This window comes from Amia ocellicauda, chromosome 6, assembly GCF_036373705.1.
Source record: "Amia ocellicauda isolate fAmiCal2 chromosome 6, fAmiCal2.hap1, whole genome shotgun sequence".
Lineage (NCBI taxonomy): Eukaryota > Metazoa > Chordata > Actinopteri > Amiiformes > Amiidae > Amia > Amia ocellicauda.
This window is the reverse complement of record NC_089855.1, coordinates 3302148-3315014: the sequence shown is the minus strand read 5'-3', so window position 1 is coordinate 3315014 and position 12867 is coordinate 3302148. Positions and strand designations below refer to the sequence as shown.

At 45.2% G+C, this 12867-nt stretch overlaps 1 long non-coding RNA gene across 1 annotated transcript; it reads left to right on the top strand.

Annotated features, from left to right (window-relative positions):
- The first annotated feature begins 2518 nt into the window (after positions 1 to 2518).
- On the top strand, positions 2519 to 12621 carry LOC136751759 (uncharacterized). The gene is made up of 3 exons (XR_010817058.1): positions 2519 to 2740; positions 11860 to 11958; positions 12470 to 12621. It is a non-coding gene; the product is annotated as an uncharacterized LOC136751759 (long non-coding RNA).
- The last annotated feature ends 246 nt before the right edge of the window (positions 12622 to 12867 follow it).

The following is a 12867-nucleotide window of genomic DNA, read 5'->3' as shown; positions in this document are numbered from 1 at the left end:
TAGGTAGATAGACAGGCCCTTAGAGTTATTCATACACACATACATGGATATGCGTCCATATGTGTGTGCGTCTGTATAGAAACACCGTCGCTGCCCCCCCAAATGTGCACAGTCAGCACTTCCCAGCACCTCAGCCTCTTGCGGCAAGTGTCAAGGCAAACAAAGGGTCTATTTTCACTGAAACCGAAGAACAGAAATCAGCTGCCTGTGAACTATATGATTTTCCTCTTTCGTTTTCCTTTTTTCGTCCAGCGTGCACAGTGGGGAATAAAGAGCTCTTTCAGACGCAGCGTGTGTCAGTTTGCATGTGGTTTGACTTTGGAACGGGGAGTGCGGAGGTGGGGGTGGGGGTGTCTGTCACAAGGAAGGGGCGCAGTCGCTCTGTCGTTAACCGTGCACGCCCACCCCGAGCCGGCCCCGTGCATAAAATAATGCATATATATTCCTTGAAAGACCTGATTAATATATATACGATTAAAGAGCAGTTTCGATTGATAGTGGCAGTCCCTGCTCAAGACTCGTATTGTTCATTTCTGTGTGGTTGTGTGGTGCCAGGCTGCAGGTGCAGGGCTTCAGGCTGAGCCCAGAGCTTCAGGCCCTGCCCGGCACGTGCACTCAGGGAAGGAGGCGCTGGCCCAGACTCAGCCCGGCACGTGCAGTCAGAGACAGGAGCGCTGGCCAGGCGGGCGGTTCTCCCACAGTGGGCCTCCTGTCCCTCTGATCTTCATCTCAGCACTCTGTGCAGACTGTTGTGTTTGCAAAGAGTGATGTATGATTTGATGTTTAAATGTTTGGAAGCAGTAAAGGACCTTGACTTATTATTCGTTTCTTTTATATATTTTTTGGGGGGTGGGGGTGGTACCTATACGAGCTCCCTCACTGCCAATTAGCAACAGTGAGTCCATTGTCTGACTCTCGGTGTTCTTGTTGAACTCGAGGAATATTCCACTGCGAGCCGACAGCGCCATCCGGGTCGGTTCTGCAGAGGAGGTTGAAACTTCAGCTCTCGAGCACACAACTCGGTGGGGGAGGGACTAGTCCCACTCCAAACCTTGAAACCCAAGCCCTGCAGCCGTGAGGTGCTACTCTGCCCTGTGAGTGTGTCTGGCAGCCCTGCCTGCCACAGAGCGCCGCCTTCCCGATGGCGCGCAGTCACGGCCCTCTTGGCTTCTCCCGAGTCCCTCTGAGCCAAAGTCAACGCAGATCGGCATCTCTGGGCTCCATGGTGCTGGAAGCCAGGCTTTAGCAGACAACTCTGCCGGAGGACCACTAGGTAAATCCTGCAGGCTTGGCGTGTGCCAGTCCCCGAGCACTGTGAGGAGAAAAGCAGCACACACAGCCACTCACATGCGGCTATTCACGCTGAGAATAAAAACGAATTGGATTTGTTCCAAACATGGAAAGGAAAATCAGACATTCGCCAGGCCCTGGAAGTCACATGCCCCTGGCCGTGTTCTCCCTGCGCTTCTCACACACTTCTCTCTCTCCACCACTTCTGCAACTCCCTTCTTGACTGGTCTTCAAAACCATACATTTATCTAAAGTCTTTTGTGTGGGAAAAAAATATTGGCCACACCCATAATAATTTGAATTTGCGTTCCCTTCTTATTTGGCCCAGCAGGGGGCATTCCCTCTGCACCCACTATTCCACGCAGGTGCTCCGATGTGACGAGGGCTCTGTGCTGGGTGATGCCCTGTGGTTGGAATGAAAGGTTGAGCCAAGGTCCTCTCCAGGCTGGACTCAGAGCAATAACACAGCAGCTCTTGTCACGTGGTCATGGGAGAGAGGGACGATGACAGGGAGTGTCATGCTCATGTGCAGCGCAGACGCACAACCGGCTGTGGCAGTGGATTGTGGGTCTCTCACAGACACACAGGTGGCACAGAGTTCACAACGCCGACAGGTCTGCGGGCCACGCTCTCCCGCATCTCATCCTGCAGGGGAAGCTGGACCCCAGCCAGGTGGTGGGGCAGGGCTCAGATAACACATTTATCCTCCTGCTTACCACACTGCTGAGCCAGAGCCAACTGGGTCAGGACTGACACAGCTCACGTGGAGCCACACTCAGCTGGGAAGGGGGGGTTCAGCTCTGTTTATATTCCTTACCCCGGGGGGCAGCCTGAACATTTTGGGAAAGCTATTCATCAAAAATTGAAGCAGTATGAAAACAGACTTGTAAAAACTGCTGATGCAGACATTCGCAGGAAATTGAGAGACTGTGTGTGTGTGTCTATGCGTCTGTGTGTCAATGTGTCTGTGTGTCTGTGTGCGTCTGTGTCTGTTGTGTCTGAGAAACATAAAGGGAAGGGCATATGCGCGGGAAGGGTTGTGTTGAGGTTGCTGCAGCACCCCCCCGCCAGTGCTAACGCAGTGATGAGGATCGCAATACGATTTTTATCAATACATTGCTAACCCTGAGACGGGTGTGATTGTTAAACGGCAGGGGGCAGGCCGGGCAGAATAATAGATGATCGTGATTGCTTGAGGGAAGACGTAGCCTATACAGTTTGACGACAGCCAATCAGCACCGCAGTTACTGGCGTGCGAGAGCGAGAGCAAAGCCCGCTCACTTGGTGTCGGCTGCAAAATGGAAAATAAGCAGAAGCGAATATCGGACTTTTTTCTAACAGTTCTACTAAAACTACACAAAGTTAAACTAATTGTGAGGAGAGCATCGATAACAACAAGAATAACAGCAAGTGCTGAGCCTTTTACGCAGAGCAGTGCACGCAGCTGTAGGTAAGTGTGTAACGCGCTGCTGATTGTTACACTGTGCTGTGTGAAGCTGGACGACAGGGCCAAGTGTCGCCAGGTCAGTATGTTAATAGACATCTTTATTGTTCTGTACCATTCAGGTAAACGTTTGTGTCAGTAGATGGCTGTTATGGGCTATAATTGAGTGTGTAAATGGGAGTTACTACCCCTTTACTCCCGTGGTTGCAGCTCCCTTGGCCTGCAGTGTTGTGTGTATGGAGTGAAATCCCCTGTATTCGCTCTGTCCGGGGTGTGATTTATTCGCTGTGTGCCTGTGGGTGTTTATTCCGTGTCGGCTGACTATAACCCTCTTCTCACAGACAAGTTTGTGTAGAGGCTATCCATCTGTTTTTTCTCATCGTTATGTGACCGTGAGTCGTGTGCGTGGTTGATTTATGTGTATTATACAACTATTTATTCTCATGCAAAATACATAAACAAACTGATAAAGCAACTAATAATTAGAAATGGCAATGACGTTGTGTTTTTACTTTCGGTCAAACATCTTCCCGCGCCTACAGGGAAGAGTGAGCAATTAGGCGATGATTAATATTAGGAATAAACACACATTTGACATTAACAACACAAATAACTGGTACAATTCACATATGTAGATGTGCATATGAAAGCTATTTGCAGCCTGTTACACACAAAGCAAACAGAGACCTTTTTAATTTTTAATTTCATATAAGGTAAATAGATTTGAGCTGCTACCATCCAAGTGAAAATAACTGAGGTTTTGGAGTACCTGTCATCCACCCTACCACCCAAGCCCTGCACTCTGTATGCAACATTTTAAACGATAGCTACATCTGGATCTCCCACCTGCGTGTCAACATGGGACAGGGCTTGCCCTTGATAGGGGGAATGAGTCAGGAGTAGTGTCCTGACAGGGGTTAGGGTATGGGCCTCGTCAGGGCACCGGGATCTTTCCCCGAGGTCATCCTGAACCCCGGGTCTCTCAGTTCTGGGTGGTCCTTGTCTTTGAGTGCAGACTGAACCTCCAGTGAGCGCAAGGACAGCGAGTGAAGGGGAGCTGCTTGGGGCTCCTTGAAGATCAAGGAAATGGGTGATTTAAACTCCCCAGTATAATTTTCTCACTAATACCGAGCAGCTAAGGAGGCTATTTTGAGAGTGAGTAATTATCTTTTGCTTTTTTAAGCTGATCCATTATGTCAGTGTAGACTACTCATTACTTTTTTCCTAGAAAACCCCCAGCTTTGGGATAATGGTTCTTTCTCATTAGTATAATAGGATACAGTGTGCCATTACCGGGGAAGTAAAAGATCTGTTTGCTGTAGAATGACTAAGAAAAACACAATTTATTGGAGCATATTAGAGGAATTTCACTGGAGACTCATTAAACTTAGAGTTGTTTTTAATAAACACAGAAAAACATCTGTTTCATTCACTCTACATTTTTTATTTTAATTTAATTTACAGTATCGCTGTGCGAGTGTTACACTGCTGATTCAAAGCTTAGTTTGTGTGCTTCGTCTGTGTTTGAGTTACAATCTCACTGTGCAGTGTGGGGTTGGCTGTAGTGCATCTGTGTTTTTGGTATTGGAACCCAATTACTGTTGGTGCCCATTAGGAAAGATCCCCCCCACACACACACACACACAACAATCACGTCACAGTACTCCCTCACACATTTCCGATTAGGTGTGTCAGCACTTGGACACGTCAGAGCACCAGACGCACCGTGTCCAGTTTCAGAACCGCGTTGCCAGATCTTGCATTGGAAGTCTGTTTTGAAATGAAAAATAATCCAATAAATCTTCAGGACTTCCTATTGGGGTTTTAATGGCTCAGTGTGCGAAGCTGTAAATCAGTTGCAGCCACTGCAGTCCTGAACTGAGCTCCCTGGGGAATTGGGAAATGGACCAGTGTGATTCAGAGGGCGCTCAGAGACTGGGGAGAGAGGGCCGGACACTGCTCTGTGGTCACCACGTGCAGTTGAGGTGAGGAGTTGGGTTCGTTCCTCTGGACCTAATGCATGTGTTTATGGCCCATTTACTGTGAGCTCTGACCACAGACACACTGCCATACACCGCTCCTCGCAGTCTGCGGCCGGCAGCAGCATTTCCCCTGTGACGCAGGCAAACATAATACTGTACTCTAATGGAGCTCGGGAAATGTCCCTTGGAAAAATACCAGGGTTGTCATTATCTGTGGTATTCCTGTTCTTTCTGTTCATTTATTTTCTTGTTAAACTGCAAATTATTTATATTTAGTTTCATAGTCAATTTGTGTCACTGTATTGTGAAACAAAATGGCCAGAAGAACTTGAAATCAGAGACATGCATCAGAAAATGCAAGCAGAGAGAGGTGTGAAGGGGGAAAGGGTGCTGATATCATCAGAAACTGCAAATTCCAGCAGCTGCATGTCATATCTGTCACTTGACTTTTACGTTTAATAAAGGAGTTTTGAAATGGGCCGAGGCAGCGCTCCCTGTCAGTCCACAGACTCCATGGGAGCTGGACGGTTTCCCGGCTCCTTGTCTTCACCAGAGTGTTCCCTTTGCCAAACTACAAACTAATTAAGAGTTGCAAACTGAACTCCTGGTCCATAATACAATCATTGGGGGAAATCAAACCTATAACTACTAAATAAATAAATACGCCAATGAACAAATCATCTTTACATCAGAAATGAAGGAAACATTAAAACAAACTGTTTTGCTACTGTTGCAGTAAAGGTGAATGACTGAGCCATAACAGCCGAGGGAAAGTGGGTCAATGTGACGCAGTGAACCCAGCCCCTCCGTGCACCCCCCTCCTGTAGCTGCACAGGGACCTCACACTGCTAATATAAAGCACATGGAGCCCGAAACCCAGCACCTTCCAGCTCCACAAAACATCATAAAACATCATAAAACTCTGACCTAGTTTTTAAAATTCACTGACAGGGGCTACCAGGCTTTCCTCTCTGCCACTCGGAGACACGGCAGCCCTCAGGGTTAGTGGAGTCGATTCTTGTTCTCTGGACAATGCCTTGTATCAGACCTGCAGCACTGTCCACGCCACACCCAGTCTCTGCTTCAGTCCGACCGAAGACCGAACGAGAATGAATGTCCTAGAGGGGCCCAGTCAAAGCCCAGCCTTGAACCTCATTGATAAACTGTGGCACGACTTGAAGGTCTCCATCCAACTTGACAGCTTGAACAATGTTGCCAAGAAGAATTGGCAAATATTGCATAATCCAGATGTGCAAATTTGGTAGAGACTTACCTCTAAAGACCACGTTCATATGTTGATTCAGCGGGGTGAATACCGAAACATGTATTTTTTCCCATTAACTGTTGTTTTACAATAAAAATTATCTTGCCTCTCCAAGTGTATAGTAGTTTGAGTAAATCAAAGAAGGAAAAAAATCCCATTTAAATGCATTACAATTTCATTTTTGTTGCCTTGGGTAGACAACCCAAGAGGGTGAATACTTCATATACACTATACATTCATATATATATATATATATATATATATATATATATATATATATATATATATACACTCACCTAAAGGATTATTAGGAACACCTGTTCAATTTCTCATTAATGCAATTATCTAACCAACCAATCACATGGCAGTTGCTTCAATGCATTTAGGGGTGTGGTCCTGGTCAAGACAATCTCCTGAACTCCAAACTGAATGTCTGAATGGGAAAGAAAGGTGATTTAAGCAATTTTGAGCGTGGCATGGTTGTTGGTGCCAGACGGGCCGGTCTGAGTATTTCACAATCTGCTCAGTTACTGGGATTCTCACGCACAACCATTTCTAGGGTTTACAAAGAATGGTGTGAAAAGGGAAAAACATCCAGTATGCGGCAGTCCTGTGGGCGAAAATGCCTTGTTGATGCTAGAGGTCAGAGGAGAATGGACCGACTGATTTAAGCTGATAGAAGAGCAACTTTGACTGAAATAACCACTCGTTACAACCGAGGTATGCAGCAAAGCATTTGTGAAGCCACAACACGTACAACCTTGAGGCGGATGGGCTACAACAGCAGAAGACCCCACCGGGTACCACTCATCTCCACTACAAATAGGAAAAAGAGGCTACAATTTGCACAAGCTCACCAAAATTGGACAGTTGAAGACTGGAAAAATGTTGCCTGGTCTGATGAGTCTCGATTTCTGTTGAGACATTCAGATGGTAGAGTCAGAATTTGGCGTAAACAGAATGAGAACATGGATCCATCATGCCTTGTTACCACTGTGCAGGAAGGTGGTGGTGGTGTAATGGTGTGGGGGATGTTTTCTTGGCACACTTTAGGCCCCTTAGTGCCAACTGGGCATCATTTAAATGCCACGGCCTACCTGAGCATTGTTTCTTATCAAGGCAGTTCTGAAGGCGAAAGGGGGTCAAACACAGTATTAGTATGGTGTTCCTAATAATCCTTTAGGTGAGTGTATATAATGGTGGTACAGCTGTTTTGATAAACCCAGCATTTTTCTACCCAATTTGGTATTGGTTAAAATCCGATCATCACCAGCTGACTGTGGTGCAGCTTTGGCAATAACCCTGCTGGAAAATTTGACACGGTGTCGTACACTTCTCAACACACGCTGCCATTAAAGGTCATTTCTTACATCACATTGGAAAATTAGCGTCCTGGTTGTCTGAGACATTTTTCCTGGAAAGTATAACTGATCAAAACAAAACTTTACCAGCTTGGAATAATGGGGGATTTTATCAAGCAGCGATTATTCCAGGCCAGTGACTTCCAAATGCTGGTGAGCAGCCTGCTGGGAAGACACAGGAAACTGTGGGTTCATAAGTGACTCCTCTGTCCCTGTTTGGCTCCGTGCCACACACCTCCCCTCCGCGCCTGGGAATTTCCCATGGGACGCTCGAACTCCCATTTCTCAGTTTCTCAGTGAAATTAGACCATTTTTGCTGTACGTATTTTTGCTGTAACAGGATACACTTGTCCAGGAGAGCATTCCAGCTGTGCTGAGGAGATACGAACCCAGCGTGACCTCAGGGGTCACGGGTACTGGAGACCAGGGCTGACAACACAGGGCACTGAGGGCAGACTGGAAGGATTCCCTGAGCGAACGCATCCACTAAACAGGCTCATGCTTCTCTCATCTCATGTGATGAGAATAATGGCTTATAACAGGATTTAAATACCAGTAGCTGAGGAAGAGAAGAGACAGTACTCCATCTGCAGACTGTAATCCATTTATTTATTTCATATGTTGAAAATGTATGATGTAACATAATCTCACTATGTTTTGAATACTACATACAAATGTGATTATAGACTAACATGTATAAAAATATATATCCTATATTGTAAATGCAGCTTAGCTACATTAAAAATATAATCTTCATACATTTGTATAATACCACCTATTAAACATGTTTCAAATGAGGTCAGCCATGCTTTATAGATTTTATTTGCAGCAGATTTGTCTTTAGAGAGTAAGAAACCTTTAACATTTTGCAACATGTTTTGCTTCGGTTACGTTTCCGCACTTCCCACAGCAGTAGTAATAAAAGATGAATGAGCAGTCATTTCCATTCCTCTTCCCCATTGATTGTGACTTAGCTCAGCCAGCTGATTCACTAAGACTGAAAATGCAACAACAACAAAAAATCCCAAACAGTAACTGACAATTTGGAAGCTGAGGGTTTACGAGAAGAAATTGGACAGTTGTCAGTTGTTGGTGGTAAAGTATATTTAATCCTGGGGCATGTGACTTCCCTATCCAATTCGTGTGAAACCAGCATGTCCAGAGTGGTGACGGAGATTCTGACTGGGTGGCTGTGTCACATTAAAATCCTTTATTCCTCTAGACAAGGCAGGCAGGCATGCCAACAGGTCTTGGCACAGTGCAGTGCAGCCCCTCTGTTGTACAGCAATGCACTGCGGAGAACCATGCCTGAGTCACCATATGGCATCTGTGGTTTTAATGGAAGAAGCTCAACAAAGGAAGGCCCAGCAATAGACTTTGAATCGACATTGATCGATGGGATTTTGTCTGCTGATGTGGGCAGAGTAGGCCATCATTGAGCTTTGTGGGTCAGTGGCACGCAAATCTGTGCCCTTACTATGACCAATGCCTAATGAAGTCCCTCTATTACTGTACTGTACTTTCCCTTTGTGCATTTGATCTCTGAAGAGTGTGCTCAGTGTAGCTTGCCAGTGAAGCAGATTTCAAGACTTTTATCTCTACCTTCTTCTGGAAAGCTTGGGCATGTGTAGGTTTGGAATACGTTGTCTGCAAACTGGTGTTACAGCTACATGCAACATCTTATCGCAGGTCTGGGCTAGGACATTCAGGAGCCGACAGATTGGAACCACATGGCGGGTCTGTACTCAGGGTGGTAGTGTTGTTGTTCCCAGGAAACCTGTTTACCATCTACAGTCACTGTGCGCAGATTGTGTGCAGATCGTGTGGCCGTGTGTGGAGTGCAATCTTGCCTTGCTGCGTCACTGCATACATCAGCTAGCTGGCAGCTGCTTTAAAAAGAACAATGTATTTGTCAACTGAGCTATCGGCTCAAGAGCTCTCCCTGCAGAAACTCATTATTTTTCTATGATGATTTCTTCACCTATGCACTTTTCACTTCAAATAGCAATATTATAAATGTCTCTTAGCTCTGTCTCTAATCACTGGTGTGGGGGTTTCTCGAGTGAAGCCAAGCCCTAAGGATTCTGGGATCGGTTAAACAAAATATTTCTTCATCTAAAGTCTCTGATTCCTATTAAGTCCAGTAAATGTGATCCAGCTGAAGACCTTTTGATTAGACAATCTGGCTAACCAATAACAAACGTCTGCAAACTAGACATCCATGCTTTAAAAGCCAAATTGGACTGAAGCCAGAAACACAATGTTGAGGAGAAGGAACATTTTTGATCTGTCGCCCATTTTGATGAGTTGATAAACAGTGCTGGCATCTTGATCTTAAGTAGTTAAGTGTAAATGATGTGGTAAAATCAACAGTTTATCAGGAAAAAAAAATATGATCCCCAGGATGTACGTATGCATGCAAGAAAAATGCAGCAAAAGCAAAAAATGCAAATGCAAATCAACAGACACTGCAGAAGCCCTCAATTCCTGACCAGGCTTGTCCAGGACTGATGTAGAATTAAGATGTTCAACAACACCATCAGGAAAGATGTACTCTCTCCAAACCAATGTCCAGCTCTTGGGACAAGACGAAAACCTTCCCTCTGCACATACTGCCGCTTCACCGTAGACATCTGAACCGAGGCGCTCTGCCTGGAGCCAGAAGCAGAAGCCGCTTTAATGACAATGTGGAGGCAGAGTGTCCCTGTGTCAACAGTGACGGTGCTGGAGTTGCACTGGAATAGCAGCTGCGGGATGGAGTACCTGTCAGACTACAGCAAAGCTGAGTTAATCAGAAAGTAAAGACTGGGAAGTGTGTCAGGATGCTTCAAGGATTTCACTGATCTAAGATGGATACTCTCCTCTGGCCAAGGCAGGGTCAGGACTGTAACCTCATCTCAAACTGCTGAGACTCGAGGCATGTCTTACCGCCATGAGGTGTACATGTGCTGTATGCTGTGGCAAAAGTTTATTGCAGGCAAACGGCATTCCCACAGGTTATGGAGGTGGTTTTGTTTTGTGCATCACACGCTCATTGCTGTTCTTATTTTACCTCAAGTCTTGTCGAGGGAAGTTTCCAAATCCACTGGGAAGGCAGGTGACAGTGAGTACCGTAATGCACTTGACGCACACATTCAGGCATCTGTACGCTATTCTGCTGCTTAAAATGCATTTGGTTTCAGCTTTGAATCCATTCCACGATATCAGAGTGTTTTGCCTACGAGATTTCATATGGGTTGTGGGTTCGCAGGTGAACCTGTTGCTCTAGTTGCTTTTTCTGACAAACAAATCTCCATCAGACAGAGATCTTTTACATGAGATTCGAATGTTTATCCAGAACCGTTAAAATATTTAGTGTAACCAAGGATTGCACATTTCTGACCACCAGAGAGGAAGCCAGTCACTCATAATCAAGCTACTATGCTTTATTTAATCTGCAATGTAAAGAGTGAGTGAGGTACCAAGATATTATTTTTGCTGTTGTATGAATGCAGAAGGTTCTAGAAAACATCCACACTGCTAACAGTTTAATGTTTAGGAACAAATTACTAATTAGAATTTCAGTAATTTCTGGTGTCATTTTACTTCCTTTGTCCTTCTGACAAACGCAGACCATCCGCAGAATCCATGATGAGAATATTCTTGATGTTTCAGTACAGTCTCAAAAGCAGAAGCACACTGAGCTGGAGAGGCCAGCCAGTATGATATTAAAATGCAACACATTTTATGAAATTTCTAAACCATTTCATGTAAAACTCAAAAATGATTGTTTTCAATATAATGTATACAGAATATTGGTGATTCAGAAGCAGGTCTGTGGTCCAGGAGCAGTAAGGTGAAGCCAGGAGAGAAACCTTCACATAATCTGCATCTCTGCAGTCATGTGTCCAGCTGGGACCTGGCCTTGTTCTCAGTATATGCTTTCTCAATGCCCTTGTCTCCAGCAGAGTTCAGTGCTTTTATTTCCTTTTCTTTTTGGAATAGCTTTGCCATCTTGTGGCATGGTCTTGCCTTGTGGCATGGAGTGCAGTGTGAGATGGTGCGTTCAAGAGAGCACAAGCCTTTCAAAGGTGTGGAGTGATTGTGGTCTAAGATTGGCACCGTATCCCACACACAACAGTATTGTATAACCTTTTCCCCTGTAATCAAACACCTTTAAAATTAGAACTTTACATAGCAACTCACGCGATCTCCCATAGCCCCCTCAATCATCTGGACTGGAACCGGTATCAGTGTCTAACTGAACACAATGCAATGACTCTAGCAAACCACCCTGCATGGAGTATAATCGTATGTAATCACCTGGCTAACCACTATGAATGTTGAAATGATTATTGCGTATTTGGATGCTCCTTGTGCTTGAGTGGAATCTGAGCTTCTCAACATCCTATACCCTTTACCATGTATGGGAACGCAGTGACGATTGGAGTCTCTCTCTGGATGTGGGTTCACTCGTACAGAGTATCTTAACCTGCCCAACCGCTGCGCCTCTGACAGCTGTATCTTTTTAATATACAGGTGCTTGACAGTCAATTTACCTCTGTGCCAAATAAAACTGTTCCAGCTGGCCGCTACATCTGAAGAGCCAGCTGGTTATGGAGGTGGATGCCAATTTAGGTTTGTTTGTTAAGGTTTAATCTTATTCCTACAAGAGATCTGGTCCAGTAACATTGCCACTACATGTGGAACTTCGATAAGAATTTGAAAAGGTCTTTGTAGTGTCCAAATTGAAGGGCAGGCATCCCCTGGATCGCTGATTTGAAAGCTGGTTGTACAGTTACGTGGACAGACACACTAATACCACTGGGGGCTGGAGTAGAGGAGTGCAGACGTGAAGGGGTTAAAGGCGGGGACACTGCATTATATTCAGAAGCTGCTCTACACAAGCAAGTCAGGTCAGAAAAATAATTAACAAGTTAAAATTGACTGGGCCTTTTCAGTTTCAATGGGAAATTACATTCAGGAATGGGAAGGATGGACAATTCCGAGCATTTCATACAGCAATCATGGTTTGCAGGCCAAGTTTCCCATGTGTGTGCCATGTATTTGGGTGCGTGAGGCTCAGGCCCATTTTAAACATGCGTAGTTTTTCCATAACGATGACCTGTGTTTTTCATCTCTATTACAGAAGACTTTGCAGAGAAGAAGCCAAAAGACTGAAGATCAGCTGGCGAGCTTTACAGAGCTCTGTCATTGACGTGTTCCCACTGCTGCCACTGTGCTGCTCCTAGCCTAATCCGTGTTTACATTAGACAGAGCATTGCGCAATGACTCGGTGTGCCTGAAGAGCTCACGTCACAATAAGGGATAAATTAATACATTCATGTATGAATACATTGAGGATGACATGAGAGTACAGACAGTAGAGGGATATCACATTGCACTATTGCATTTCCATTGCCACTGAGAGGCCCAGTGGAAGCCAGAATTGTATTAGAGAGGATCCTGCTACAAGCAGCATGTCAGGGAAACTACAATTTAAAAACAGAAACTGTGTCTGGGATGGCTGCTCTTAAGCTGAGTGAG